This window comes from Silurus meridionalis, chromosome 27 (assembly GCF_014805685.1).
Source record: "Silurus meridionalis isolate SWU-2019-XX chromosome 27, ASM1480568v1, whole genome shotgun sequence".
Lineage (NCBI taxonomy): Eukaryota > Metazoa > Chordata > Actinopteri > Siluriformes > Siluridae > Silurus > Silurus meridionalis.
This window is the reverse complement of record NC_060910.1, coordinates 15,829,846-15,856,774: the sequence shown is the minus strand read 5'-3', so window position 1 is coordinate 15,856,774 and position 26,929 is coordinate 15,829,846. Positions and strand designations below refer to the sequence as shown.

The 26,929-nt window shown below is 39.0% G+C and overlaps 1 protein-coding gene across 1 annotated transcript in view; it reads left to right on the top strand.

The window, feature by feature from the left end:
• Positions 1-1,723: 1,723 nt before the first annotated feature.
• wscd2 (WSC domain containing 2) overlaps positions 1,724-26,929 on the top strand; it is a 65,305-nt gene continuing 40,099 nt past the window's right edge. Inside the window, exon 1 of the mRNA XM_046841230.1 lies at positions 1,724-2,116. The gene's annotated coding sequence lies outside the window, so the exon portion shown is untranslated. The remainder of the gene's footprint in view (positions 2,117-26,929) is intronic.

Genomic DNA, 26,929 nt, shown 5'->3' with positions numbered 1-26,929 from the left:
TAAATAGATTTGAATATTTGTTTTAGGGCGTTTTTTTTTCTAGCCAGACACACTTACTTCCTCTGCATATTTACTGAAATCGTATGCTGCAAAATTTCTACTTGTGTCCATGGGAATTTTGGGGAGCATGATCAATCTCACATCTTCTATAAACAAAGAGGCCAATTTACTAGGTAAATGTAGCCTCTAGCTGCTACCACAAACTTTTATGTGTACACTTACTAACAGGAAACCATCTGTTGGTCTACACAGTTTGTCACTTGTCCACCTCTTCCATCAGTGAAAGGTTGGAGCACTACTTTGAAAAGATGTTATCAGTTGAACAGTGTCGCTGATGTGGTACTGAATGTGGCAATAACAGTGGATCAGTTTACAGCAGTGCATGAGAAGTAATTGCTGCTGTTATACTGAATAACATAATTATATGCATTTAGCAGTGGTGCTACAATGGAGATAGATTTGTATTATCAAATTGTCCCATCGAGGTACACCATAAAAGTTAAAGTTGGAAATCAATGAAGTGTAGATTCTAAACATACATAAAACTCCTTCTTGGCCTTCCGATTTTCCTCCTTCCTGGTGGCTTCATCCTCAGCATTCTCCTACTGATATACCCCATGTCCCTCCTCTGCACATGTCCAAACCATCTCAATCTCGCTTCCCTCACCTTGTCTCCAAAACGTCCTACATGTGCTGTCCCTCTAATAAACTCATTTCTAATCCTGTCTATCGTCGTCACTCCAAACAAAAACCTCAACATCTTCAGCTCTGCTACCTCCAGCTCCACCTCCTACTTTTACTCAATGCCACTGTCACTAATCCATACAACATCGCAGGTCTCACCACAGTCCTATAAACTTTCCCTTTCACTCTCACAGATACTCTTCTATTACAAATCACTCCTGCTATCACTCTTCTCCTCCCACTCCACCCTGCCTGCACTCTTTTCTTCAATTCTCTAACACACATTTTCCATTACTTTGCACTGCTGACCCCAGGAACCTGAACTCCTTCACTCTCACCACCTCTTCTCCCTGCAACCGCTTCTTTGACACACCTAACTTCCTTATACAGCACCCTGTCGTACGTTTTCTCTAAATCTGATCCACCAAAGTCCAAAATAATCCACTCAAAGACAAACAGCAAAAAAATGTCTTCTTACCATTGGAAGACATGCTGGACCTATTCTCAAGAGTTCATACTGTTCCAATTTTATTCTTCTAAATTCACTTCAAGGTTTGTAAATAGACATCGGATTGTTTGTACTTTTATTGTCAGTCCTGAACATTTTTGCTCTTATAGGAACTCTTTAGACATGATGAATTGTGGGATGACCCCCCAAAGAAAAAAAACAAAAACAGGCGGGTGAAGTGTTAGGTGTACACTGCTGTGTTGTGCCTCTTTAAAATCTGTAGGCAGTGCTGTGGGGCTGCGGAGCAGGGTGACACACAAACACACACTAGTTATACTATCCATATGAGGACCTCAGTAATCATGAAACTTTTTACTCTCCTAAAAATGAAAGCTGCATGTTTTGTGGGGACCAGAACAAATTCCTGCCAGTTGTTTAAATATTTAAGGGGCTATGAGTCCCTATTAAGACATCAGAACACACAGACACAGACACACAGACACAGACACACGAGAGAGAAAGAGAGAGGTGTGTGTGTGTGTGTGTGTGTGTGTGTGTTGGGGTGGGGTGGGGGGTAGGGTTGACGGGTCCTCACATGGTAGTGTGTGTCTTGCTGTCTAACGTTTTACCAGGACCTGAGCAATGCAGCGGTGAACCTGGGACCACAAACACGTATATACACACACACGCGCGCGCTCACACACACACATGCACACACACCCGCGCGCTCTGCGGCAGTAATCATCGGAGATAACGGGGTTTGTAGGCGTGCACTTGAGCGCGCACCAGACCCGATGGTCGAAACGCGACGTTTATTTGTCCTCATTGTTGCCTCGAAGCGCCGGAACTGAACAAGAAAACGGAAAACAAAAAAATATATATAAAAAGATTTTTTTTTTTTTTTTTTTTTACAAAGAATTCACACCGAGACGGCTCGCGCGAGTTGAGCGAGCCAGCGTCTTTTCGCTCGAGCCCTCACTTCAGGTAAATCAGTGCAAACACGCGCATTATAAGCAAACACACACTGACACGCATCCTGAACTCACACACACACACACACACACACACACACACACACACACACACTGAACTGCTTGCTATCATTTATTATTGCACATTGTGTTCATAGACCTTCTCGCGCATACGCACTTAAATATGAATTGCCTGGCGGTTTGTTACGTCATAATTTCTATTTATATCATGGTGTTTTTTTTGGGGTTTTTTTTTGGCTACTTCGGGGCACAACATTTTGGGGGACTGTTTATGGGGACTTGAATGTACATGAAGAGCATTGATGCTCCTCTGTGGTTCAGTGCATTGCAGTGCAGGACTTCCGAGTCTCACTGCACATTTTGTGCTTTTTCCTTTTGCAACAGTTTTTGATTCAACTCTTGAAGCGTATGGTGATATATTTATAGAGCATAGAAATGCAATCTTGTTAAATAAAAAAGAAAAGAAAGAAAGGCATTGGAGTGCTAGAAAAGTCCTAACAGTTTTTCCTAAACTAGTTTAAAGGCATAATAATTGCATACTTGGATTTTTTTTTTTAATGTCATTTTGGTGCCGTTTGTGAACGAGAAACTCCAGGTGGACCTGTGGACGAGTCGGTGCAAGCTGAATTTGTTTGGACAGGCCATCTAAAGACAGGATTTGGGATCTGTGTAAGAAACCTGTTGGAAGAACATTGACTGTTGAATTGACTCATGCTGGTGCTTGACAAGTCCAAAATTCTGCTGTGTCATCATTATTCTATAAAGCCTGAATTTCAAACTGCAGAGGTCGGCAACCTTTTGTGCACCATGTAGCAGTTTCTTAATCTTGTGTGTGTGTGTGTGTATATATATACACATTTCAAGCTATATGCACCAAACTTCTCCCAGATTCCCAGCTCTTCCTTCCCTAGTAGGGCTTTCACGTTTTTCAACCTCTCAAGCCATATTTCCCGAACTCTCTCTGTTCAAAACTATTGTAAGAGTCCCAGAAATTCATGGAGGCCGATGCATCTGAAGCCCAGCTTTTGACATTTGGACCGAAATATTAGACAAAAACAGGAAGATTTGAGTCTGGATTTGAGGCTGCAGATTGTGGGGTTGTTATAAATGCTGCTGAAATTTATCTCACAATTCTGATCTCTTATATTCTCTACATTTTTCTCCACTCCCAAAGAAACTTTTTTCTCCGTCGCTGTGTTAAAGCACTCTGTGGAAATGTGATTATCCACTTTTAATGTTTTACTCATAGTCTGGTAATGAGGGTGCTTATGCATGCTCACGCTCGTGCTCTTTCTCTTGGTGTTCCAAATGCATGCCAGGTCACGATTTATACAGCGATGCAACGAACCGACTAAAATCTTCCTGAACCTGTAATACAGTGCCTTTTTTGACTTTATGCTAAACAACTCGGGGCAAAATTAAAACAGAAATGCCAGTAGGTAAAATGTGTACTGCATGAATACTTGCCCAATGGATTGCTATTAAAGTTAGTCCTTTCTAGTAGTTTGGATTGTTATTTAATTGGACATTAGAATGTTGAAAAACTGTTAAAAAAATGCAAGCTGAAAATAAATACAGACACAAGTACTAAGCAGCAGCAGCAGTGCAATGCGGAAAAAAAAGAATCGTTTAGATACAGGTCAAGTGTGTTAATCAATAACAACACGACAGAAGATCAGACAGAATGGCGCAGAAAACAAAAAACATCAAGCGAGTTCTGGCAGTTCTGTGGGTGGAAAAGCGCCCACAAAGATACAGTAACCCATTTATACATCTGTGGTAAGCGGAAAAGCATCTTAGCATGCACTTTGCATGAACATGGAGGTTTAATGAGCAGCACATAAGGTTCCATTCTTGTCAGTCAAAAAGCAGGAATTTGAGGTTATCGTGTGCAAATTGGAAAGTTGGAGAGTAGGAAAAAAAGCCTTTCATTCTGGAGCCTTTTAATATGAGAGCTGAAGCGTGATGAATGTCTCTGTCTTTCTCTCGCTATTTCTCTCTGTCTATCATTGTATATATGTCTAATCACAGTTTACTTAAGCAAGTACTAGGAGGAAACTTCAGACACTGTTGGAAAATGATTCCGGATATGGCTGAATCATTGTTTCTGTGTGAATTGTACTTAAATAGCTAACCAGCTATACTTGATTTTATTGCAGCCGTTTTTCCATTTTATGAATTGCCAACTCCTGAAAATGAAATTGTAACAAACAGTCTTCGAGGCGAACACATGAGTTAACACATGCAGAATGAATGCATTTTAAAACTCAGCAGTTTGTTGACTGGTGGTTCGTGCGTACAATTGAATTCAGTATTTTTGATAGCGTTTTTTTTAACAATGCCCATTTTTCCAAAGCTGGAAGGGTGTACGGCACGGCGCCTGCTTCACCAGGCTCAAACTCAGTTCTGGATAAATCAGCAATCCCATTAAATCTCTTCTTTCTGAGGCGGACGAGCCGACGCTTGCTCAGGATGTTGTTGTTCGTAGCCGCAATGACAAAAGCTAGCGATGTCATGGGACACGTAGTGGGACTCGGTTTTTAAAGTTCAACAGTTTCTAACTGAATAATCATCACTGAGTGTCACAAATCCAATGCGACAGCATTTCCGCCAATTTGAAGATCACTGCTCACAGTTTTGAGAAATGCAAGTTATTCGCCCACTAATTGGCACTTTCTCTCATTCACCCTCAGCATGCCTGTAGGATGTTGGTCAGCTTGCTAAGGCTGAGTTTATGCTTCATTAGACAGACTGATGACTTCTGATCTGTTCCAGGACACCACAGATTGCTTTTTTTTTATTAATATTTGCCAAAAAAAAGATACACAATAAATGAAATCTAAGAATACAATACTCAGTATCCGAGTATATTAATAATTATTAACAATATCAATAACTGACTAAAAAAAATGCAAGTTGAATTTTCATTAAGAACAATTTAATTAACATACTATAAAAAAATTATATATAACCTGTTCAAATTGCTATGATGTGCAGCATGTGTGTCAATGTATCTACAGAATATCCTAAAGTATGTGTATATAAACCACCATATGATTTTTTTTCATTACAAATTGATATACTTGTTTTTTTTTGTATATAAAATGATAATTATATAAAAAGTTATCACGGCGCATGTGGTATTTCTCCAAAATATCTAGCATAACATATAATGTACTGTTTTCACCCATTTGCACAATCTATTACAGTATATACAGTCCAATTCATATACAATTTATTAGCCAGTACAATGGATTGAATAGGAAAAGTGTGTTACAGGAATGCAGTGTATTCGTCTGGATCTACCGATCCATTAATCTATTATACCTTCCTGTATTGAACCCTTTAAGGATTGAGTAAAGGGCAGGATAATGATATTATACTCTCAGTCTGTACTATACTGAAAGGAGTTCGGAATTCTGGGAATGGACATGGTTTGTAGGCGATAATTAGTTTGTGTATGTTCATGTAAGCGTGAATATTATTTGGTCGATGTTTATTCAATTGATCATTTCACCTGGAGAGAATTCACACAAGTATGTCTGTTCTTTCAAGTCAGAAACGCGAACCCCTCTCAAGACTCACGTGACTCTCGTGACGGCAAGAATTTGCTCTGGAGCTCTGCGGTATAAAGGACGAGGGGAGTGGTGGAGCACAGTGGTGGTGGTGGAAAATCTATTCTGTATTGAACCCAAGATCGAAGACAGCCCAGCCCGTGAAACACACATGGGTCATCACAGCTTGAGGCATTCAATTAGTGGAAAAAGGAAGCGAGGTTAAACGTGCCGCTTCATTGTAGAGCTTTGATGGTTTATTGTTGACTTGTCGCTCCAGTTAATGTCCTCAAGTGAGGTTTTGTGGTTGATATTTATAGCAGAGCGAACAACGGATTTCATTTTATCAACGAGCCAGGCAGCGCGGCCGACATGTTATATTGCGATTCGTGTTTTCCAGTAAAGCCGTATTCATGGATTACTCTATGGATTTCTTTCAACATTTTAACATTGAAATGTAGGGGAAATTAAAAGATTAGTGCACACGTACATTTTTATTTACGTCCTGCTAGGATGCTTTCACATCTGACCAATCAGGTAGCAAATTGGAGGCAAGCGAGAAATGTAGAATTAAAGTCGTATGCAATTAATGTAACGAGTACTAATAATATGTAATTGCTAATATTATCTTGCGATCTATCCAACATACAAACCTGGCTATTTTTCATTATCATGTTTTTATTACATAGCGTGTGTCAAAAGTGTGGAAACACCAGTCAAACATGGAGGTTGAAGTTTAATGGTTTGGGGTTGTTTTGGTGCAGGGAAGGTTGGCTACTACATCTCTAACTAGCAAGAAACACCTTTAGCAGATTTTACAAGAGACGTAGCTTTCATGCTAAGGGAGGATTTGTTATGGAGTAACATTTATGTTACCAAGTTTGTTGCATAGAAACATGTCTCAGAACCAATATGAGTCTAGGTGTTTCCAAAATATCTGACAGGCACTATACATATTTATTTATCTTTATTTTAATCTTTATTACTGATAATAATTGTGTTTGTCATTGCAAAGTGGGCCTCATTGGGGGAAAAAGGTATGGAATGTACATCTAGCTCACATGATTCATTTATACTGTTCTTTTGGTTCCACAAAACATTCATGTTATGAAACATCTTCTGATCTTTAACCGTGAATGAGTAGTTTTATAACCAGTATATATATATATATATATATATATATATATATATATATATATATATATATATATATATATATATATATAGAGAGAGAGAGAGAGAGAGAGAGAGAGAGAGAGAAAAGAATGAGAGAGAGAGATTCCATCTAGGATCAAAGGTAGACAGATACTATAACCCGTGATATTACATGCATTTGTCAAAACGCGACCATAAAATGTTCAAACAAAAACAGATTTTTTTTTTTTTTACCAGGTAGAGTTTCTTCCCCCTGCGCTCTTCGCATTAACCACCAAATGACCCAAAAGATTAAACCGCCATGGAACTCGGAAGCGAGAAAAACATCTGCAAGCTCCGAGAGCTAATTTCAGTCATCACATCAAATATTTACGGAGATGAAAAATGACTCTGCTGTAATCGGAGGAAACCCGCGGGTTATATGCCGTCCCTTAGAACTCCTCGCATATTAACCAGTCCAAAGTCCACTGATCAAAATTGTCAACTAGAAGTTCATGACTTGATGGCTCATTGAATATCCATGTGAAGAATCAGGTTAAACTTGAAGGGTTTTCTATATTATTTTGAAATATATGGACTAGGTCAGATTAGAAAACACGAAGACACTGATATCTCATCTTTACTTCCTGTAATCATTATGCAGTTCTGCTCCATTCTGTGTATTCTGAATGATCTCTATATAATTAGAACTGTATGTCCTAGTTTTTTCTTATACATCTGAATATACATTGTGTATCATCTTTGTTTATAATGTATATGTATATGTTCGTACAGTCATCTATGTACTCGTATTTTATTGCCCATAGCCTATTTATTTATTCGTTGCACATGCGTTTACATATTTAGCTGCACTTCGTTTTTTTTTTCACACTGCTACTGTTTGCACTTCTGGTCGATGCTAAATTGCATTTCGTTGCTGTTTACCCTGTGCTACGCAGTTGACAATTAAGTTGCGTCTATATTGTGAGTACATTGTGAAGAGAAAATATTGTTTCTTGGGTGTCTCTTTTTTTTTTTTTTTGGTGTTCAATTCCTGTCACGTGATCGACTCTAAGATAAAGACCTGCCTAATTAACTATATTTCTACCATGGTACAGTTGAATTCTCAAATCACATTGGTCATTTTTTATGCATTCATATCGATGGTAGTGTCCCTGTAATAATAAAAATGTAAAAATAAAAAAGCATGGCATGCCATTGTTAGTTACTCAAAAAAACATTGTAAATGGTGGCAAAGATAAATAATACTTAGAGTTATAGGAAAATAATCCGCTTCTGCGTTTCTGAAAGCAACTGATGCCAGGTTTTTGAAACCTCCATGTATCTTTTGTCCCAAACACAGACATATGTTGAGAAGCCTCCATGTATTGCATTCAATTTGATAAAACCAAGTTTTGTTGGACGTCCTGTAATCTTGTCCTGTAATCACCGAGCTGTTATATGTGGTCAATGATTCAGCAAAATTAGCAACAATGGAAAGGTGATGGTTGAGAGCGAAGATATCAACATTCTGGTAATCAAATAGTTTGGGGCCTTTCAGTTAATAGAGACATAATAAATTAAATATAGTATAACGAAGAGTCCAATTGTCACTTATAACCAGAGTTAAAGTTTATTTCTATAGCGCTTTTCACAATGGACGTTGTCTCAAAGCCAAAGGTCTTGACTGGCTAGGGGTCTGTGGGAGCATAATTGTTGGTTCTATGAGGGTGGAAAAAATGCTATTACACCCACACTAGCTAATATTTCAAAAAATGATACAAAAATAGATAGAAAATAGTGGAAAAGTAATCATTAAAGCATTTTTTTTTTTTTTATTATAGTGTATTGTCTTGAATTAAAGATCGAATGAGTCTACCTTAACAGCCGTGTATGCATTATTAGCAAAAAAGTCAAAAGCATTTTATGGTTTATACGTCATTTTGTATCTCTAGCGGCCTTTTTAGCTCGTATGGGAAAACGATATTACTTGACATTGTAAAAAACGAAATTGATACAGGGTGAAGTGTGTGCGTGTGCTTGTGCTTGTGCTAGAATTTGCAGAAAAATACAGATGTGGAAACAAGGCCAGAGTCTATAATAATAAAAAAAAAAAATTTGAGGAAAGGATAATGGAGGATAAAAAAAAACTATTTGCCCTAGTCACATATGAACTCAAAATGAAAACAACTTTGTCCCTATTCATATTTAATATACTATGTAATAAGACCGTAAAGAACACGATACATTTAATTACACATCAGATTTATTCAAATCAAGCAACAGCGCTGACCCCAGGACTCGCCTTCAAGCCCCAGGCTCACAAACAGACTGAACCTGAAATCAGACATTGAAAATACGTTGCTGTGGAATGTTACACTGATCAATATTTAAAGCAGTTACTATTATATAAGTGGATGTTAAGGCGGAGCTTTTAGCAAGTCCGCACATATAATACGTCTCAGTCTTTGGATTTAAACCATATTAAAGAAATCTCGACATTTAATTAGCTGGCTTTTCTGTTGATATACAGCTAATGGCGCTTTAAGCCTTCTTATTAATATTAACCTCACGGCTGCTGAAAACCTCAAAACGCTTCACTTTCGCAAATTAACTTCCATATCGGAGTAATTAATATGCTCTCTCTTTCTCTCTCTACTTGTAGTATATTTGATATTTATTGTACGTCCCTAATTGCATTCAAGTGCCACAAGGTGAAAGCCAAAATGCAGATCGTTTTGTTTTTACATAAATTACAATATTTGTACATAACTGTTGTCGACAGTGAGAGTTCCTTCCTTGTATAAGGTTCATACATCGAGAATATATTGAGCACCTAAGGTAAAGTAGTTACTTTTTTCCTCAGTTGCTCGTCCCACAGTGCGATGACGGTGAATGTACTCATGTATAATGAAATATGTGGTAAAAAAATCATGCGGTAAAAATAGAATAGGCTAAATATATAGTGAGTCGGGGGAATATATTATTAAAAAAAATACGTCGCAGTAGAAAATATCGCTAATGAGTCTGTGTGTGAGGTATCAGTTTTTTCAAAATATGTAGATTCTTTAAGTGTCCTTGGTAAGTAAATGGATTGCCAGAGAGTAGAAACTCCTCCTGAGTCTCTTTTGGTCCTAAGGTTCAGTTAGTGCTTTCCTCAGGATTAGGTGGTGCTTTGGTTGGATCTGGGGGGATGGAGGCATATGGGGGGGCACTGATTGTGCCAATGTGGTGAAAGTCCTTGATTCTTGGTCTAGTTCTAGATTATGTTCCTCTGTGTTTTGGCTCCTACATGGTTACACATTTGTTTAGCAAAGAGTTGGAAATAACCCTTTCTTAGGCTTTTCATAATACATGTACCAGCCTCTGTTTTTATTAATTTGAAGTGGTAGCTCAGTGGTCAAGACGTTAGCCTACTATAAGGATAGGTTATTAGGAGGTTGAGAGTTCCTAGCAGCCACTGCTGGGTACTTGATTCTCCAAGCCCTGGTCCTGCATCACTGGGTGTCCATGTTTGTGAAGCAGGAGACAGAATTTCAGACAGTGTTCTCCGCTATCCTGAACTCTCTGGAGACCGCTTTTTAGGCCACGTTGAACGCTCGTGTGAATGTGCGATTTCTTGTTTTTAAATTGAAATCTCCCTTTGTAAACAACTGACTGATGTGGCTCTGATTTCTCCTCTGCCACAATAAAACTTTCACTTTAACAGCAGCTCCACTTTGTGATTTTGCTCTGGTGAAAAATGTCTGCTGAAATGTCAAATTCTTCTTTAACTTTTCTACTTTCTGTATCTTTTGCTCTGCATTCAGGTTTTTCAGCTTCTACTGATGTTTTGTCTTGTAGTGCCCTAAACATATACTCAGCCTCTAATTGGTTTTAATCAACATTTCTCTTCGCCTTTGTGAGGGGCTAGCTTCACAATAACTTTACAATAGGGTTAAATACATCAACAGAAGCTTGACTTGATTGACGCTGGAATGTTCCCAGGTAGCCTAGCGTTCGGCAAGGCAGCTGAAGCGCTGCATTATGGGATCTTTAGTTTGTGTTATCATCGCTTCATATCGCCGATCCATTAATAACAATAATAATAGATCTATATAAAATGATCTTGCGGTCCAGATATAATTGTATGTCGGGCCCGATGTGACCCGCGGGCCTTGAGTTTGACACATATGCTCTAAGGATTTGAGAATTAGAATTGTTTCTCTACAGATAGCCTAGGCTATAAGATCGGTAACACCTTGAAACTGAGTTACAGTACAGTAGTCAGGGTCATACAGAGGTTTTCCAAGACGGTTGCCACTCGGAACAGACCTCGCAAGGGTCCATCAATGAAGTTGAGTTCTCGTGCTGTGCGTCAAAAAATAGACACATGAGTGCTGCAGCATTGCTTTAGAGGTTGCAGTAGCGAAAGGCCCGTTTGTCAGTGCTTAGACCATACGCATCACACTGCAACAAGTCGATTTGCATGTTCATAGTACCAGATGGAAGCCTCTTCTGAAGCTGGCTCACAAGAAAGCCTGTTAACAGATTACTGAAGACGACCTGTCCAAGAGCATGAATTACTGAAATCATGTCCTGTGGTCTGATGCGACTAAGATAAACTTGTTTGGCTCAGATGGTGTCCAGCATGTGTGGTGATGCCCTGGTGAGGAGAACCAAGAAAACTGTGTCTTGCCTACAGTCAGGCATGATGGTGGTGGTACTGTGGAGCTGTGGAAAACATGGATTCATTGAGGAAAACATGGATTCCAACATATACTGTGACATTCTGAAGCAGAACATAATGCCCTCTATTCAGAAACTGGGCCAAAGGGCAGTTTTCGAACATGAAAACTACCCCAAAAACACCACCAAAATACGGCTTGTAACTAAACAGTAGCCTACCAAGAAAGTCATTGGTCACTGTCTTCCTCTTTTCTTCCACAACAATTTCTCTCAGGAGTTTTTCTTTTGGCATCATTGTACGCTTAAAAATCACTATCAATCACCACAATCTCCCGATGCCGTGCAGCTAAGAACATGAAGTGCATTTTTTCATGCCCGGTTGTTTTCAGCATGACGAATGATTCGCCTTTCCTGTTGACAGTCCGAGTGAGAGGCAGGTCAAACATCAGAGGAACCTCATACTTATTTATGATGTGGTGCGGCCCGATTCAGTGGGAGCGCATCTGATTTAATATATAGAGTTTCATTAGTTCACCTGAACCCGTTCGCCAATTTCATTGGTCTAATGTTACGGGGCTCAGTTTTTTGGTGGCATGGAGCTTGTGAAACTGGGAAAAACCTGGGAAAAATCCATAAATTAGCCGCTTCATTGTTTGCGGCTTAAACAATGAAGCGGCTAATTTATGGATTTTTCCAGGGTTTTTCCCAGGGTTCAAAACGTGGGAAAAAAGTAGCGGCTTATAGTTTACCGCTCATTCAAAGGAATAATGTAGGGATAAAAAGAATGTTACTTAACAACAAATATGAAAATGAGAAATGGAAATTTAACTGTGACCTGGCATAACCCTGTTTACAGAAATTGTGCAGTCTGGTCTGCTGTCGATGATAATACACTGTTTATATTTAGACTGCTGTAGATACTTACTGTTAATTAACTGACAGTTCTTTGTGTTTTTGCTAGCAGTCCATTATTTTAGTCCCTCTCGCTTTCTTTTACCTCATTAAAAACTGGTGCTGACACATGAACTCTGAGGTAAAAGTTCACCTAAAGTGCATGGCAAGTAAAAAATAAAAGCAGGGTGTGTTGCAAGAAAAGTAAGCCAATGTCTCAGGCTTTATCTTGCTTTCTAGGTGATTAATAATGACCTGTAACACAATGACATCTCCATGAGTATGTTCTTGAACATGTAATCCTGTCAAATAGGCATTTAGAAGCAAAAGGAATTTTTAAAAGCCCTATTACCTTAATGCATTATTATTATTATTTTTTTTTTGATCTTCTGACAAAAAAAAAAAAACGGATGAAACTTGCAGATGATGCCAGTCCACACCTGTATTAGACATTCCTCATGGCTCTAGCACAGCTTCTTCTGAGATGAACTCATCAAATATCAGGGTCAGCCAAGTTTTGTCCGTTTTTTTCAGGGAGTGTAGTAACCAGCGTTTAATGAATGATAAATGGGTACATTTGAGTTTTATTATAGTTACAGAAAAATCTGCCTGTTTAGTGGAGTAGCTACAGGAGTTCATGGTCCACAGACATGTTTCTGTGAGAGAAGGGTATAGTATCCCTGCTCCCTTTGTTGTGCCAGCTAAAGAACAGGCGGACAATGACAGGGATAATCCTCTTTAAGCAGTTTTTAAGAATTACTGTGTGTGTGTGTGTGTGTGTGTGTGTGTGTGTGTGTGTGTGTGTGTGTGTGCGTGTGTGTTTTGTGTGCAGATGGTGCACCAATGAAAAGACGTGGAGCAAATCATTCTCGGTTTTTCTCTCGTTATTTATTTGTCTTCCGTTATCGCTTTTCCCCCCCACATGTTTTATAGGGTAAAGAGGGTCAAAAATCTCTCTCTCTCTCTCTCTCTCTCTCTCTCTCTCTCTCTCCTTCTCTCATCCCTTTGTCTGTATTCTTAGTTTGACTTTGACTTTCTCTCTTTCTCTCAGCTAGTGTTGTGTGTCTGCACAGCTCATATTTAATTCATGTGTAGAAAGGTTCCCGATTTGAGGTTTGGCAGTGCCTGCAAGCACACACACTCTCTCTCACACACACACACACACACACACACACACACACACACACACGTGTGAGTATGCGCGCACACTCTCACACACACACACACACACACACACACACACACACATACTCATTCTCGTGACTTCCTGAGTGCCATGCTTTTTCAAGTGAGCGCACATACACACGTGCACACACGTACACACACTACGTAAACAACCATAAAAAGACTCCTAGCCACCTGTCATTAGTTTTCTCAGCTCTGCCTTGTGCTTTCTCTTTTTTCTCGCTTGCTACCTTTCTATCTATCCCCCATGCACGCTGTCTATCTATCACTGTTTCTGTGCCTTCTTCTCTCTCCCGCCCTCTCCTTCCATTACATAACCTATAATTAGCTGTTCCGGCCGCTCTGATATCCACAGTGCCCTTCAGCGCATGACACACAAATGATGACCAGCCAATGTCCCCTGTGTCCATGACTATGCTGAGCGAGTTTTCTGCATGAACCCAATCCTTTCCGAAAATCCTTCAAACGGACAAGCTGACGAACCCGTTAACATTTAACAAAGCCCCAGCTGTGGAGGCCGGGCTACGCGGCTCTGCATACAATCACAATCTAGCGGGAGTTTAGTTTTTTGATTTACGTCAAAGATTATCCAAAGTTGGACAGGAAATATACAGCGCCTTTATGGAGACAGGACGTTCTCGACAGGGAAAAGATAAGAAGCAAGAAATGTGACATCGGAGCCGCAGAGAGGAAGCAGAAATGTTCTTGAAAAGCGAGAGGCGAATAGAATCGAGAGGAAATTGTGAACAGGCAAAACAGCAAATAGGAAAAGCTAAGCAAAAAAAATAGACAAGGACAAATCTTAGAATGGGTAGAAGGTTATTAGTTTATACATGAGTCCCCAAACTAATGGTGGCATGTTGTCAGAAAATAATCAGTTAAATGTATTTGTATTTGTATCACACTTTTAAGAATGGACACTGTCTCTAAGCAGCTTAGCAAAGATAAAGCTGTAATAAAGGGACACGAAAGTTTGTGCACAACAAGCGTTTGCTGTAAAAGCCTTTTATAAGAGTGGCGCTATTGTAAATGCTGCTCAAAGGGAATTTCTGCATCATTACCACTTATGACATCATGATTGATAGCTAGTAATAGCTAATAAAGTAGATGTTGGACTTCTGATTGAAAGGTCAAGAATTCTAATCCTACCACCATCTGGCAGCCATTGCCAGGCTAAACACTAAAATCACAGCATTAGATGTGACTGGAGAACGGCAAAAAAAAGCCTCTGCATTTAGCGAACATTTCATTTGTTACTATAGAAACGATGAGGTATTGTGCACGTGCACTGTGTCTTCTCTTATCAGACATAATTATAAGATTAATCGCCACATTCTGACCAATGACAAAAGACCGTTTTCTAATTGGTTGGAGAAGATTTACCTCAGTTTTTTCGCCGAAATCCAGCTTTAAAAGGAAATTTTTTCATTTGACAAGTGCTTCACAAATAAAACCGAATTCAACAAACAATCCAACAAATAATAAGTAAAAAATGGAAAAATTTAGTATACTAATTGCACCCTGTTGCACAGCAACTGTTGCAGAAAAAGATACAAGAATAGAAGTAAAAGCGTGGGTTCGAGTATGACTAAATCACACATCATTTTCAGAGAAACAAGTATCAAGAAAAGTCACACACTGCAACAGTGAGCACAAATAAAAGCCTGACACTGCTCAGGAGATGAGCGAGGCATGTTGAACATAAAGGGCAATTCGGAGGGGTAGAGATGAAAGAGATATCAGCGATGTGAAAACAGGAGGTAGAGGTATGAGAGGTGTGAGAGGTGTGAGAGATTAAAGAGTCTTTTTTTTTTTGCACTGTTTCACTTCCTTTTGCAGGACTGTTGCAGTTGCATGGTTATGAACATGATCAATATATATTCCGCAACTGATTGTTATTTAAGATTGCATTGCAATAGCATGCTGGAAATATGTCGTGTTACCCAATCACATCACATGAGCGTTCATAGAGCGGCGGAAGAAAGAAAGCACGCAAGATTTTGAAAAAGAAGAAGTAGAATGCGGAATATGAGTGGAGGTGAAGCAATTCACTTCAAGTATTTAAAGAGGGTGCTCTGGAAACCTTATTAATATTGTAGTAAATAAAACCCTGATGTAGAAATGGCAGAAATTCTGTTTCGATTCTTCCTCAATCCTTATCCTAGTTCATACATGTTCTCACCTAGACGTTTCCTCACACAAGATTCAGTTTTGTTTGCACCTGCTTGCCGTATAATTTCAACAAACGAAAAGCAGCGGACAAAACAAGCAGGAAAAATTGTTTCATGGAAGGACATAAAAGACATGTTTTCATGGTATTTTTTTACTTGCCATGCATTTTTGGTGAACTTTGCCCTCAGAGTTCATGTGTCAAACCAGTTTTTATGAGGTAAAAGAAAGCAAGAGGGACTAAAATAATGGACTGCTAGCAAAAAGAAGCACAAAGAACTGTCAGTTAATTAACAGTAAGCATCTAAAGCATATACATTTTTCATTTGCAATATGCATTTGGCTTTTTTTTTGGTTATATCATTGTTAGTTATAGCAGTTCCAATTAAACCACCATTTACTTTATTTAAACGAATCCCATGAGTGATGGACAAGGTTCCATCTACAACCTGGTTCCAAAATTAGGCCAATTTAGGGGTAATAACCATGACCATGGCAACCCTACTTGTCACACCTGTATAAAATAAGCATATTAGTTGTCTAGTTTATAATACTGTACATTATTATACATGATTTGTTTTTGCCATTAACACTGATCTAACCCATCCAACATATGCTAATGGTTTTGTGGTAAAATCTCAGCCTGCTAGTCACCTCCAGTCTACCAAACTCATTTTCAAATCGCAACAGGGCACCATCAATGTGTTTTTGTCAATGGTAGGCAAGTAGGGTAGAGTATAATTTTCAAGCAATGTCCAACACACAAAGACCTTTGATGAAAGTTCTGGGTTTCAAAACATTCACATGGCAACATTCGGCTGCTATTTCATTACAGCAAATCGAATGAGGACGCTGAAAACACGTGTTTCGTTTGAGGTCAAATCGAATCTGTGGCCTGTGGTGTTTGGGTAAGGCTTGCCAAGGGAAGACGGTTCGGTTTTTGGCCAAACTAATCCCGCTGCCAGTGCGCGTTTCTCACTCAGTTGAATGTTGGAGCACGTCCAGTTGACAGTTGGAGATTTCATCGCCGATTGTACCATAAGGTGAGATGATATGGGATAAGTTATTGCTTTAGGACCTCTCAGAATGCCTACTGTTCACTATACCATTACCTGCCCAGTCAGGAATCTTTTATTGTTGAACCTGGTGTTGGTGGGAAAATGTGGGAAAACATTGCAAATTTTACATCAGCTATGACATCACAAGCCAGTGTTTAAATATACCATGTGCACCAGTGTTCTTTAACACAAACCAGGATGTTATAAAGCTGTATTACAGTATATGAAACAGGATGGTGCGAAACCACTATAATCCTCCATCTTGTATTTTTCAGAAGAGTTAAGGTCATGACATGTGGATCTTCTATCGCTCAGTTTTCTTCATGTGATACGAATTTGCAGGTAGCCAAACATGAACTTGAGCTCAGCGAAATGTGAAACCTCTTCACATATTGCTTCTGGTCTCCAGGTTTTACATCCAGGTTTTTCATTCCATTGAGTGTGTGCCATTTCTCAATAGTCACTCCTTTACTTTTATCTAATATGTCTGTATTGATCATCTTCCTTTTATTCAATTTGTCCATATGGAATCTATGTGGGGTTTTTTCGGACACTCTTTGCTATCCTAGTGAGACGACTGATCTCTGTCCAATCCAATTATTGACAAATCATCTCGTTTCCCAGGTCCACATCTCTCCTGATGACGAATCGGATATACAGCTGGTCATGAGATACAATTGGATAAAGAGGGAAATGAATGGAACTGAATGGAGTTTCAGCACATGGCATTACTAAAAAAAAAAGAAAACCGCCTCAAAAATTCTAATGGTTTCAACTACAAATGCCATTAAACACAATCAGCTGTTATCCATTAAAACCATTACACGTTATTTAGCTACAAAATAATTATTCTCTATTGGTCTGTGATATCCACTAGACATAAAATATTACTAGTAGAGACTATAGGTATTATTAGAGTATTACAAATGACAGAATATAAAAATTCAAGCCACACTGTATACAATATACCAATAGAGGTTCCATTATATCAATATAAACAGGGCTTTTTCAGCAGGGTTTATAGCACTGCATTATTAATTATTATTAATTCATCGCTCATCATTCATGTTTTATGAGCCGTTAAAGTTCCTAAACGTTTCAATCTTTATTTTTTTTTACACAAAATACACGATGCCATAATAAAAAGCTGAATACATTAACATGTGCCTGTCACAATAGTTACATAAGAAAATGGTTTGCAATTATCTTAATGGACTCTAAGCCAAGCTTATCCAATCACAGATATTGTTTTCATGTTGGCGCATTTTATGCTCATCATCCTGATCAGAACAGAACAAATAGTAAAAAAAATGTTTATTAAAGCAAATGTGCCAAAAGGTTTTCTCTGGCACTACAAATGTGTACAAATTTTGATAATAAAAAAGGCTCAAAAAGCAGTTTTAAAAATGTCAGAAGTTCTCTGTACTGTTGCTATAGTAACGCATGGAACAACAGGACTTGTACGGTGTATCCTTCATATAAAGGTGTTTAAATAGCGTGAGTAATTGGTGATATGATTTTCCGTCTTGGAATATATTCAGGATTGAGGATTTGGGAGAATTGAGAGAAACTATTACTATAGAGTAACTATTAATGAATGTTATGTAATTGAACAAATACAAATAAATAATGGCTACCATAAAACATCGTATTTCAAGGGGTGTTTGCTGCAAACTATGTGTGGATCATTCCTAAGAGCGAACGTGTTAGCTCAAAATCTTAAAATCAACTATTACTAGAATTTTATGTGCATTATTACACTGTGGAGTTTACAATTAGTCTATTATTTGTTTTCCATTTCAAGCACTTGGTCACATCACACTGATGATTTGAGATTCTGAGATCTATAAATGAAGCCTAATGGAAGATTTCCCACTGAGCAAGTTTGCTGCAGTTTGAATTTGAATATGATTGTTCTCTGCGTCCCCGCAGTGCTGGTCTGGTTTCAGACTCATTTGATTCAAACGCACCCTACGCCTCTGTGTTGATCTCGTGCCATTATGTCTCAAATTACATTATTATTTTGGTGCTGTTATATGCAGAAGAGTGAACAATATATATATATATATATATATATATATATATATATATATATATATATATATATATATATATATATATATATATATATATATATATATATATATATATACACATACATACATATATATACAGTGGAACCCGCTTATCTCGACCTCGGTTATCTCGACAACCCTATTAAATCGACATTTTTGAAGTGGAACCGCCAAATTTTTGTTTTGTATTAGCATTTTTTATCGGTTATGTCGATTCTTTTATGTCGCCGAACCCTGATATCTCGAGCACAAGGGGGGAAAAATTTGACATTTTAACGTCGGTTATCTCGGTGCAGCCGCAGAAGAACTCGGCCGAGAAAGCACCTGACACGCTGAAGGGGGCCGAAGGGGGCATGGCAGGTGGATTCCTGACAGATAAACATGTACTGTATGTATTTTTATAGCATGCCTTCATCAAACAAATCGCGGCAACGATGTTGTGTAAAAAACCCCTCCAAAAACACGTGCATGCACATTTTCATTTATTAACGCACATCATGTACATAAAGAAATTTCAAGCACGTTTATATCGATGCTTTTTGGCGACCCCCTAGGACATCGACATAACCGGGTTCCACTGTGTATATATATATATATATATATATACACACACACACACACACACACACACACAATGCAACCTCAATTTCCGTGGGGTTCGTTCCCCATTGAGTAAAAGACATGAGGTAGAGCTGGAGGTGGCAGAGCTGAAGATGTTAAGGTTTTCGTTGGGAGTGACGAGGATGGACAAGATTAGAAATGAGTTTATTAGAGGGACAGCGCATGTAGGATGTTTTGGTGACAAGGTGAGGGAGGCGAGATTGAGATGGTTTGGACATGTGCAGAGGAGGGACATGAATTATATTGGTAGAAGAATGCTGAGGATGGAGCCACCAGGTAGGAGGAAAAAAAGAAGGCCAAGGAGGAGGTTAATGGATATGGTGAGGGAAGACATGCAGGTAGTTGGTGTGAAAGAGGCAGATGTAGAGGACAGGGTGGTATGGAGACGGATGATCCGCTGTGGTGACCCCTAATGGGAGCAGCCGAAAGAAGAAGAAGAAGAAGAGGTGGACCAGGAAATGTAGCATGGAAGCACCAAACCCTTCCTGTAGGAGTTGGTAGGTTTTTGTTGGAACCGTTCCACAATTCCCTCAAATGTAACGTTTAGGAAATGATGTTTTGAGTTCACACAGAACATTGAATTCCTTGCAGTCTTTTAAATAGGGACTCCTATCGTATATATTTCTTGTACATTTATCACTGATGAGTTAACATGGCGACAGTGGTGAGACAAAACTCCCCAAGATGGTATGAGGAAGAATCATTGAGAGAAACCCAGACTCAAAAGGGAACCCATCCTCATCTGGGTGACCCCAATCTGAATGTCCATTAATTACAGTTCCATCATTGTTCCAACTGTTTACTGATGGAGACTTAAACGTGAACTCTGTTTATGTTTTTTAAGTCATGTTATGACGAATCAGGTAGGTCCATAAAGAAGAAAATGGCCGACAGCTGTATCCTCAAAAATCTACTTTCTTCTGTATACTAGATGAATTACACCGTTTTTTTATTTATATATATATATATACTCTCCACTCCACCCTGCCTGCACTCTTTTCTTTATTTCTCTAACACACTCTCCATTACTTTGCACTGTTGACCCCAGGTACCTGAACTCCTCCACCTTTTCCAGCTCTTCTCCCTGCAACCGCATCACTCCACTGCCCTCCCTCTCTTTCACACGCATGTACTCGGTCTTTCGCCACATCCCTTTTTACCTGCTGCCGCATCTCCTTGTACTCCTGCCTACTTTTCTCATCACTCTGTCTATCCCACTTCTCTTTTGCCAACCTCTTTCTCCTTATGCTCTCCTGCACTTCCTCATTCCACCACCACGTCTCCTTGTCTTGCTTTCTATTTCCAGATGTCACACCAAGTACTTTTCTAGCTGCCTCCCTCATCACTTCTGCAGTAGTTGCCCAATCACCCAACACCTCTTCAACACCACTGAGCCCCTGTCTAACCTCTTTCCTGAACCTCACAGTACACTTTTCCTCCTTAAGTTTCTACCATCTTATTCTTCTTTCAGTCTTCACTCTCATCCTCTTCTTCTTCACCTCCAAAACCATCCTACAGACCACCATCCGATGCTGTCTAGCTACACTGTCCCCTGCCAACACCTTACAGTCTCCAATCTCCTTCAGGTTGCATCTCCTGCATAGCACATAATCCACCTGTGTGCGCCTTCCTTCACTCCTATAGGTCACCCTATGATCCTCCTTCTTCTTAAAATACGTGTTCACCACTGCCATTTCCATCCTTTTAGCAAAATCTACCACCATCTGCCCTTCCACATTCCTCTCCTTAAAACCATACCTACCCATCACCTCCTCATCACCTCTGTTCCCTTCACCTACATGCCCATTAAAGTCTGCCCCAATCACCTATCGTTCTTTCCTAGGTACACCATCCACCACTTCATCTAATTCACTCCAGAATTTTTTCTTCTCCTCCATCTCACAGCCAACTTGTGGAGCATAGGCACTGATGACATTTATCCTCATCCCTTCAACTTCCAGCTTCACGATCATCACCCTATCAGAAACTCTCTTCTCCTCCACTACACTCTTACTGTACTCTTCCTTCAGAATCACCCCTACACCATTTCTCTTTCCATCCACACCATGATAAAACAGTTTAAATCCACCTCCAATGTTCCTGGCCTTACTCCCTTTCCACTTGGTCTCCTGAACACACAGCATATCTACCTTTCTCCTCTCCATCATATCAGCTACCTCTCTCCCTTTACACGTCATAGTACCAACATTTAAAGTACCAACCCGAACCTCCACTCTCCTACACTGCTCCTTTCCCTGCCGTCTCTGTAGACGTCTTCTTCCTCTCCTTCTCCTCCTTCGGCCAACAGTAGCCCAATTTTCACCGGTACCCTGTCGGCTAACGATACCTGTGACGGTCGTTGTTAACCCGGGCCTCGACCGATCCGGTATGAAATTCTCATTTGTGATCCGCATATTTGATTTGGCACGTTTTTACGCTGGATGCCCTTCCTAACGCAACCCTCCCCATTTACCCGGGCTTGGGACCGGCACTAAGAGTGCACTGGCTTGTGCATCCATAATAGCTGACAGCTTTTATTTATAAGAATCTTTCACTATTTCAAAATAGACTGCCTCTAGATTAAAAAGGCTTTCACCACTTAGTAGCCCTTGTGTGAGTTTTGCCTTTTATGGAGACTTGCAAGCGTAAATCAAGTTGTCCATGAACATGCTTTACAATTTTTCTGATATATTAGCATTTATCAACAAAAATAAGTGCCAAAAAGCATTACTGAAATTGTTCTAAATCTGCAGAAAGGTTTGATTTCATTGGGCCTGCCCTCTGCTAAAATGTTAGTATCCTGATCATTCCTCTCACTTTAACTTCTGAACTAATATCCTGTTATATTAGTGAACATGCTGAAATGAAAGGCATTGGGTTGCTGATTTAATAAAAAAAGATTTCTGGTGGTGCATTCAGAATTTAAAATCCCTAAAGCAGCCTAGAAGGAAACAGCCGAAGGTTTCGACACGTCTACGCGAACACTTTTTTCCAAATGCGCACTTGAATGCCTTCTTTTTGTAATAAATGTTTGTCCTCCCTCAGGGTACTGCAAGGGCTTGATTGGGCAATGGTATATACAGCGCTCTCTATTGACACCATGTCACCTGGAAATCTGGAAAACCGGGATGGATTCACCATGAAGCAGTTCTTTTTTTTCCTTTACCCTAGACTCAAAGGCGGTCTTTGTTCTTTGTGGTAGCTTGAGGACATCAGCTGACCTCTGGCTGACAGATTGGCTTCTATTCACTGGCCATTGAAGATAATTAGCTCAAATTGAGCACCAGTAAGAAAGAGTTGGCTTTTTTTTTTTTTTTTTTTCTTCCTCTTTCTTGAACGATGTGCACGACCCTTGAGGTACTTTTGACAATGCATCTGTTAACGTTACAGTACAGAAATCGTTGGTTTAAAATTGGAAACACATTGAATTCCTGTTCCTAGTATCATAACATATTTGACTCCAAGAACTAGTTGAATGAATTGCTACATAATAATACTCCCCATATACACTGCTAGTACAACAACTTTTATCACTGCAGGACTTCCCCCTCTGAGAAAACAGAAAACCCCAAAGTGTTGCCACTCATTAGGTTTCTACTAATACTAGAGCAGTGATCTAGAACTAAAACGAGACTAGTAACACGATTACTAATTCTTATATACCAAAAGATTTGACCACGTGTTGGCACAGAACATGGGTGGGATTCAGGTCTCTTATTGGACACTGGATTCGTTGACCTACTTTCTGAATCTTCTGTCTCACATTCTCAGAACAGATGAGGCTCAGGAAAAGTCAGCATTTTTATTCTGTGATTCATTTCTTATTATGTTGGCGGTCAATTGGATATTAAAAGCCTTTTATGCAGTTCCCGATGTGATAGAAAAAGATTTCTTGGTTCTGGGCTTCCCTGTACCAAAAGAAACTAATTAAAAAATATATAATATAATATATTAAACTGAACACTGTACTTTATTTTGCAGATGTAACTACTCACAGAAAAAATAAACCAACGGCTTCCGGCCGGTCCTTATTAAATACCTATTATTAATGACAATCGCTGAAAAACACATTTCCAGAAGACCTTCTTGGAAAAACTAGAAAGCCCAGAAATCCGGGTACCTTTTTGTTATCCTTCCATCACATCTACGGGTTTCGGATGAGCTTTCTGGTTCAAGTTTAAGTTCACTTAGCTTTCTGACAGCATACACTGAAATCGTGGGATATTGAGATATGGATTAGCAGATTAGAGTCTTTTTTTTTTTAAAACCTACCTCTCTCTCTCTCTCTCTCTGGACTGAATAAAGGCAGAGGTACTTAATGGACTGTGAAGTATTACACAGATTACAATGGGATGCTCCTGCTGATCCCTTCGCTTTGCTTTCAGAGTCATTGCGTTTATAAACTCGAGTAGGATGGCTGTGGGGGTGGAAGCTTTTTCCTTTTGTTGGTTGTTTATCTTAAAGTTTTAAGTCATTGTTTTCTTGCTTTTTGTGAATATTATTATCACTTGTAATAGTATTTACAGTGTCCGACCTAACACGATGGTGATACATGATCAGTTCAGTCAGATCCTTGATTGGGAAAGGGCACCAGATGAGGTCATTGGCACACTTGCATAGTAATAAAATACAGGATGGCGAAGGGAAACGGAAAATCTCAGAACTAGGAGTTGTTTGGAATCAGTTTCAGCTTGTTTAGAATCCTTTAAGGTTTCCTAAAATGTCAAAAAAAAAATGTTTAATCTAAATTTTAGGCTTTAAAAAGCCTTAAATCATTTTCAACAGGTCTTCATTTTCTGATGTCCATGTAACGCTACCTCTAATGCTCATTCAAGCACTTTAGATGTTTTTTGTTTGTTAGTTTCTATGTGGTTGTAGTTCTTTCTTTCGCTAATCCAAATATATTTCGCTGTATTACGACTACAAATGAGACCCACATGCAACAGTCATTCAGCTTTCTGTTATTGGCACAACTCTCTTGTACTGTACCACAGACATAAAAAATGGATTTTATATTTTAGCTATGTGGAAATGCAACTTTAGCGAAACTTGTCTTAAAAATAAAAAGAATTTAGGGTTCGGTTAAGTTTAGTTGATAACATGTTTGTTTCTAATGTTGTGATATAAGTTTTAATCTCATTCTTAATTGTCCTAAAGGGGACTTAAATGTCTAAAATTTGACTTAGTGAAACCTGCAGAAACACTGTAGTTATAATGGAGCAGTGGTGTGCAACGAGATGTAAAGCCTTTTTTAAGCTCCACTTCTCCATTATAACTAACAGCAAGGGGTTCTAAATCCTAGTTCCAAAACTTTCAGTTTCCCTGTGAAATAATATATAATATAATATAACCCAAGTAAATGACACGACATAAGGAACTTATTATTTATGTATTTCTTTGCTTTGATTTAACCAGATAAACTCTCATTTAGTTTCAAAACGTTGACCTGGGAAATAGGTACAATCGATTTAGCATAACTTTGTAGAAAGATTGGAGAACTACGGTTCCTTTAAAATTTATAAAAAAAATTGCCAATTCAGCTAGTTTTCAGATATAAAGGTTGGCTCTTTACTGTACATTTACTGAAAAGTACGCGCTGGTTCCGGAAACACAGACGACGCATTTGAATTTAGATTTGAATCTAGTTACAGCTCAGATTCTGAAACTTCTCAGGCAGGCTGCTTGTAAGATTGCTACAGAGCTTTAATCACTGCAGGACTTCCCCATCGGAGCAAAAAAAAAAAAAAAAAAAAAAAACCCAAGTGTTGCCACATTAGTTTACTACATCTTGAACTAAAACTGCAGCGTGGCACGTGGGTAGATTCAGATGTCTTGCTGGATACTTGCTAGGTTTGCTGACACCAAATCACACCAATTCTACCTCATCATAAATAAGACAACAAGACAGCTCGGTCCAAAATATGCACAACTTGTATTTTCGATAATGAGATGGTTATGGTTAAAAAACATTAGCAAAGCTTTAAAACCATCCCCCAATCCCAGTTGAAATACGTACCTAAAAGGATTTAATTCAAACTTTCATTTAAGCTTGGATTCATGGTGACATTGGGAAGCATGTAGCAACCAGACCAAGGTTTATATCAGGTCAATGAGTGGTGTTTGAATTGATTTTGAGTTTAGGAGGTTAAAGTAGAATTTTTATCCTTTAATACATAACTCTTATTTGCAACATCTTGTTAAAAATACATTTGCTATGCCAGATCTCAGACACAACACTAATATCAGGATCACAAGTTGGTGCCCACAAAATGGTGCTTTATGTCAATTCTAATGAATTTGCTCCCATGGGACCCACTAGAAGCAACACCGTATTTTTTCAAGCAGCAATTTTATCTCAGTTCATGCCAGTGCTGCCAAATCTCTGAACATTGCTGACGTTCTGGCAGATAATCATCTGGCTTCCGGCCTGGAGTCATTTAGCTGCTAATTTTGGGACCATCGTTCTGTTCTGCCAAATATAATTAAAGCATGAGTGAAAAACTTTTCTATCTGCGAAGCCACCGAAGCGCAGACGATTGAGTTATACAACAGCAAATGTAATATCGTCTTACGTTTCATTCAATCGCCAAATGCCTTCGCCGTGTCCAGCAACTTAGGTGAGTCCATTCCAGGATTAGGACTGAGCCATGCTGGTTCTTTCAAGCACCATCTGATCACACCACTGTCCATTATTTAAATGTAGTTTTCTTCAAACTGGATTTCCATCACCCAGATAAAGCTTTTATATATAAATTATATTTAGCCTGCTGGCAAAAGGTTTTGTTTAAGAAACGTTGAAGGGAACCAGACACAGAGGAGAACTCATCCACTTCTGGGTGTCAGTGTGATTTATGAATCAAACAAACAAGCTGTACTAAGTGTTTTAAAAAGATGATTATGTGACTTATGAGTTAGAGACCTGGGTAGAGCAGCAACTCTGGCAGAGCAGGCAAAACTGGGAATGCTCTGTTTTTAAGGCGGTCTGTGCAAGCATCTTTGATTTAACACCACAGGACGTCTCAGCAACGGAAAGAACCTGGGGAGATGGAAAACAAGGATTGCAGCTGCATTGTAGATCACTTGCAGATGTCTGATGGTGATAGCTCAGTCTTGAGATGATAAGAGATTGAACAAGCACCTCACTGGCTTGAATAAATAATTCAATTCTTCCGTAAACCTTTGGGCCCTGAGCCAGGACCTGAACCCTAAACTGCTACAGGGGTGATGGATCTTGTGCTCTGGCTTTTCCAAAATGCTTCAGTGGTTTAATGAGTTAAAGTTAAATCAGACCATCCAATCAAATATCAAAATCAAATACTCCAGTAATAATTCTATAATGGACAAGAATCGTAGGATATCTGGATTTGTTGCACATTGATTTTGCCTTTCAGTTGCCAGCACCACAAATATTTTTGCTAACGTTTAAACAATGTTCACAGTACTAGTTTTC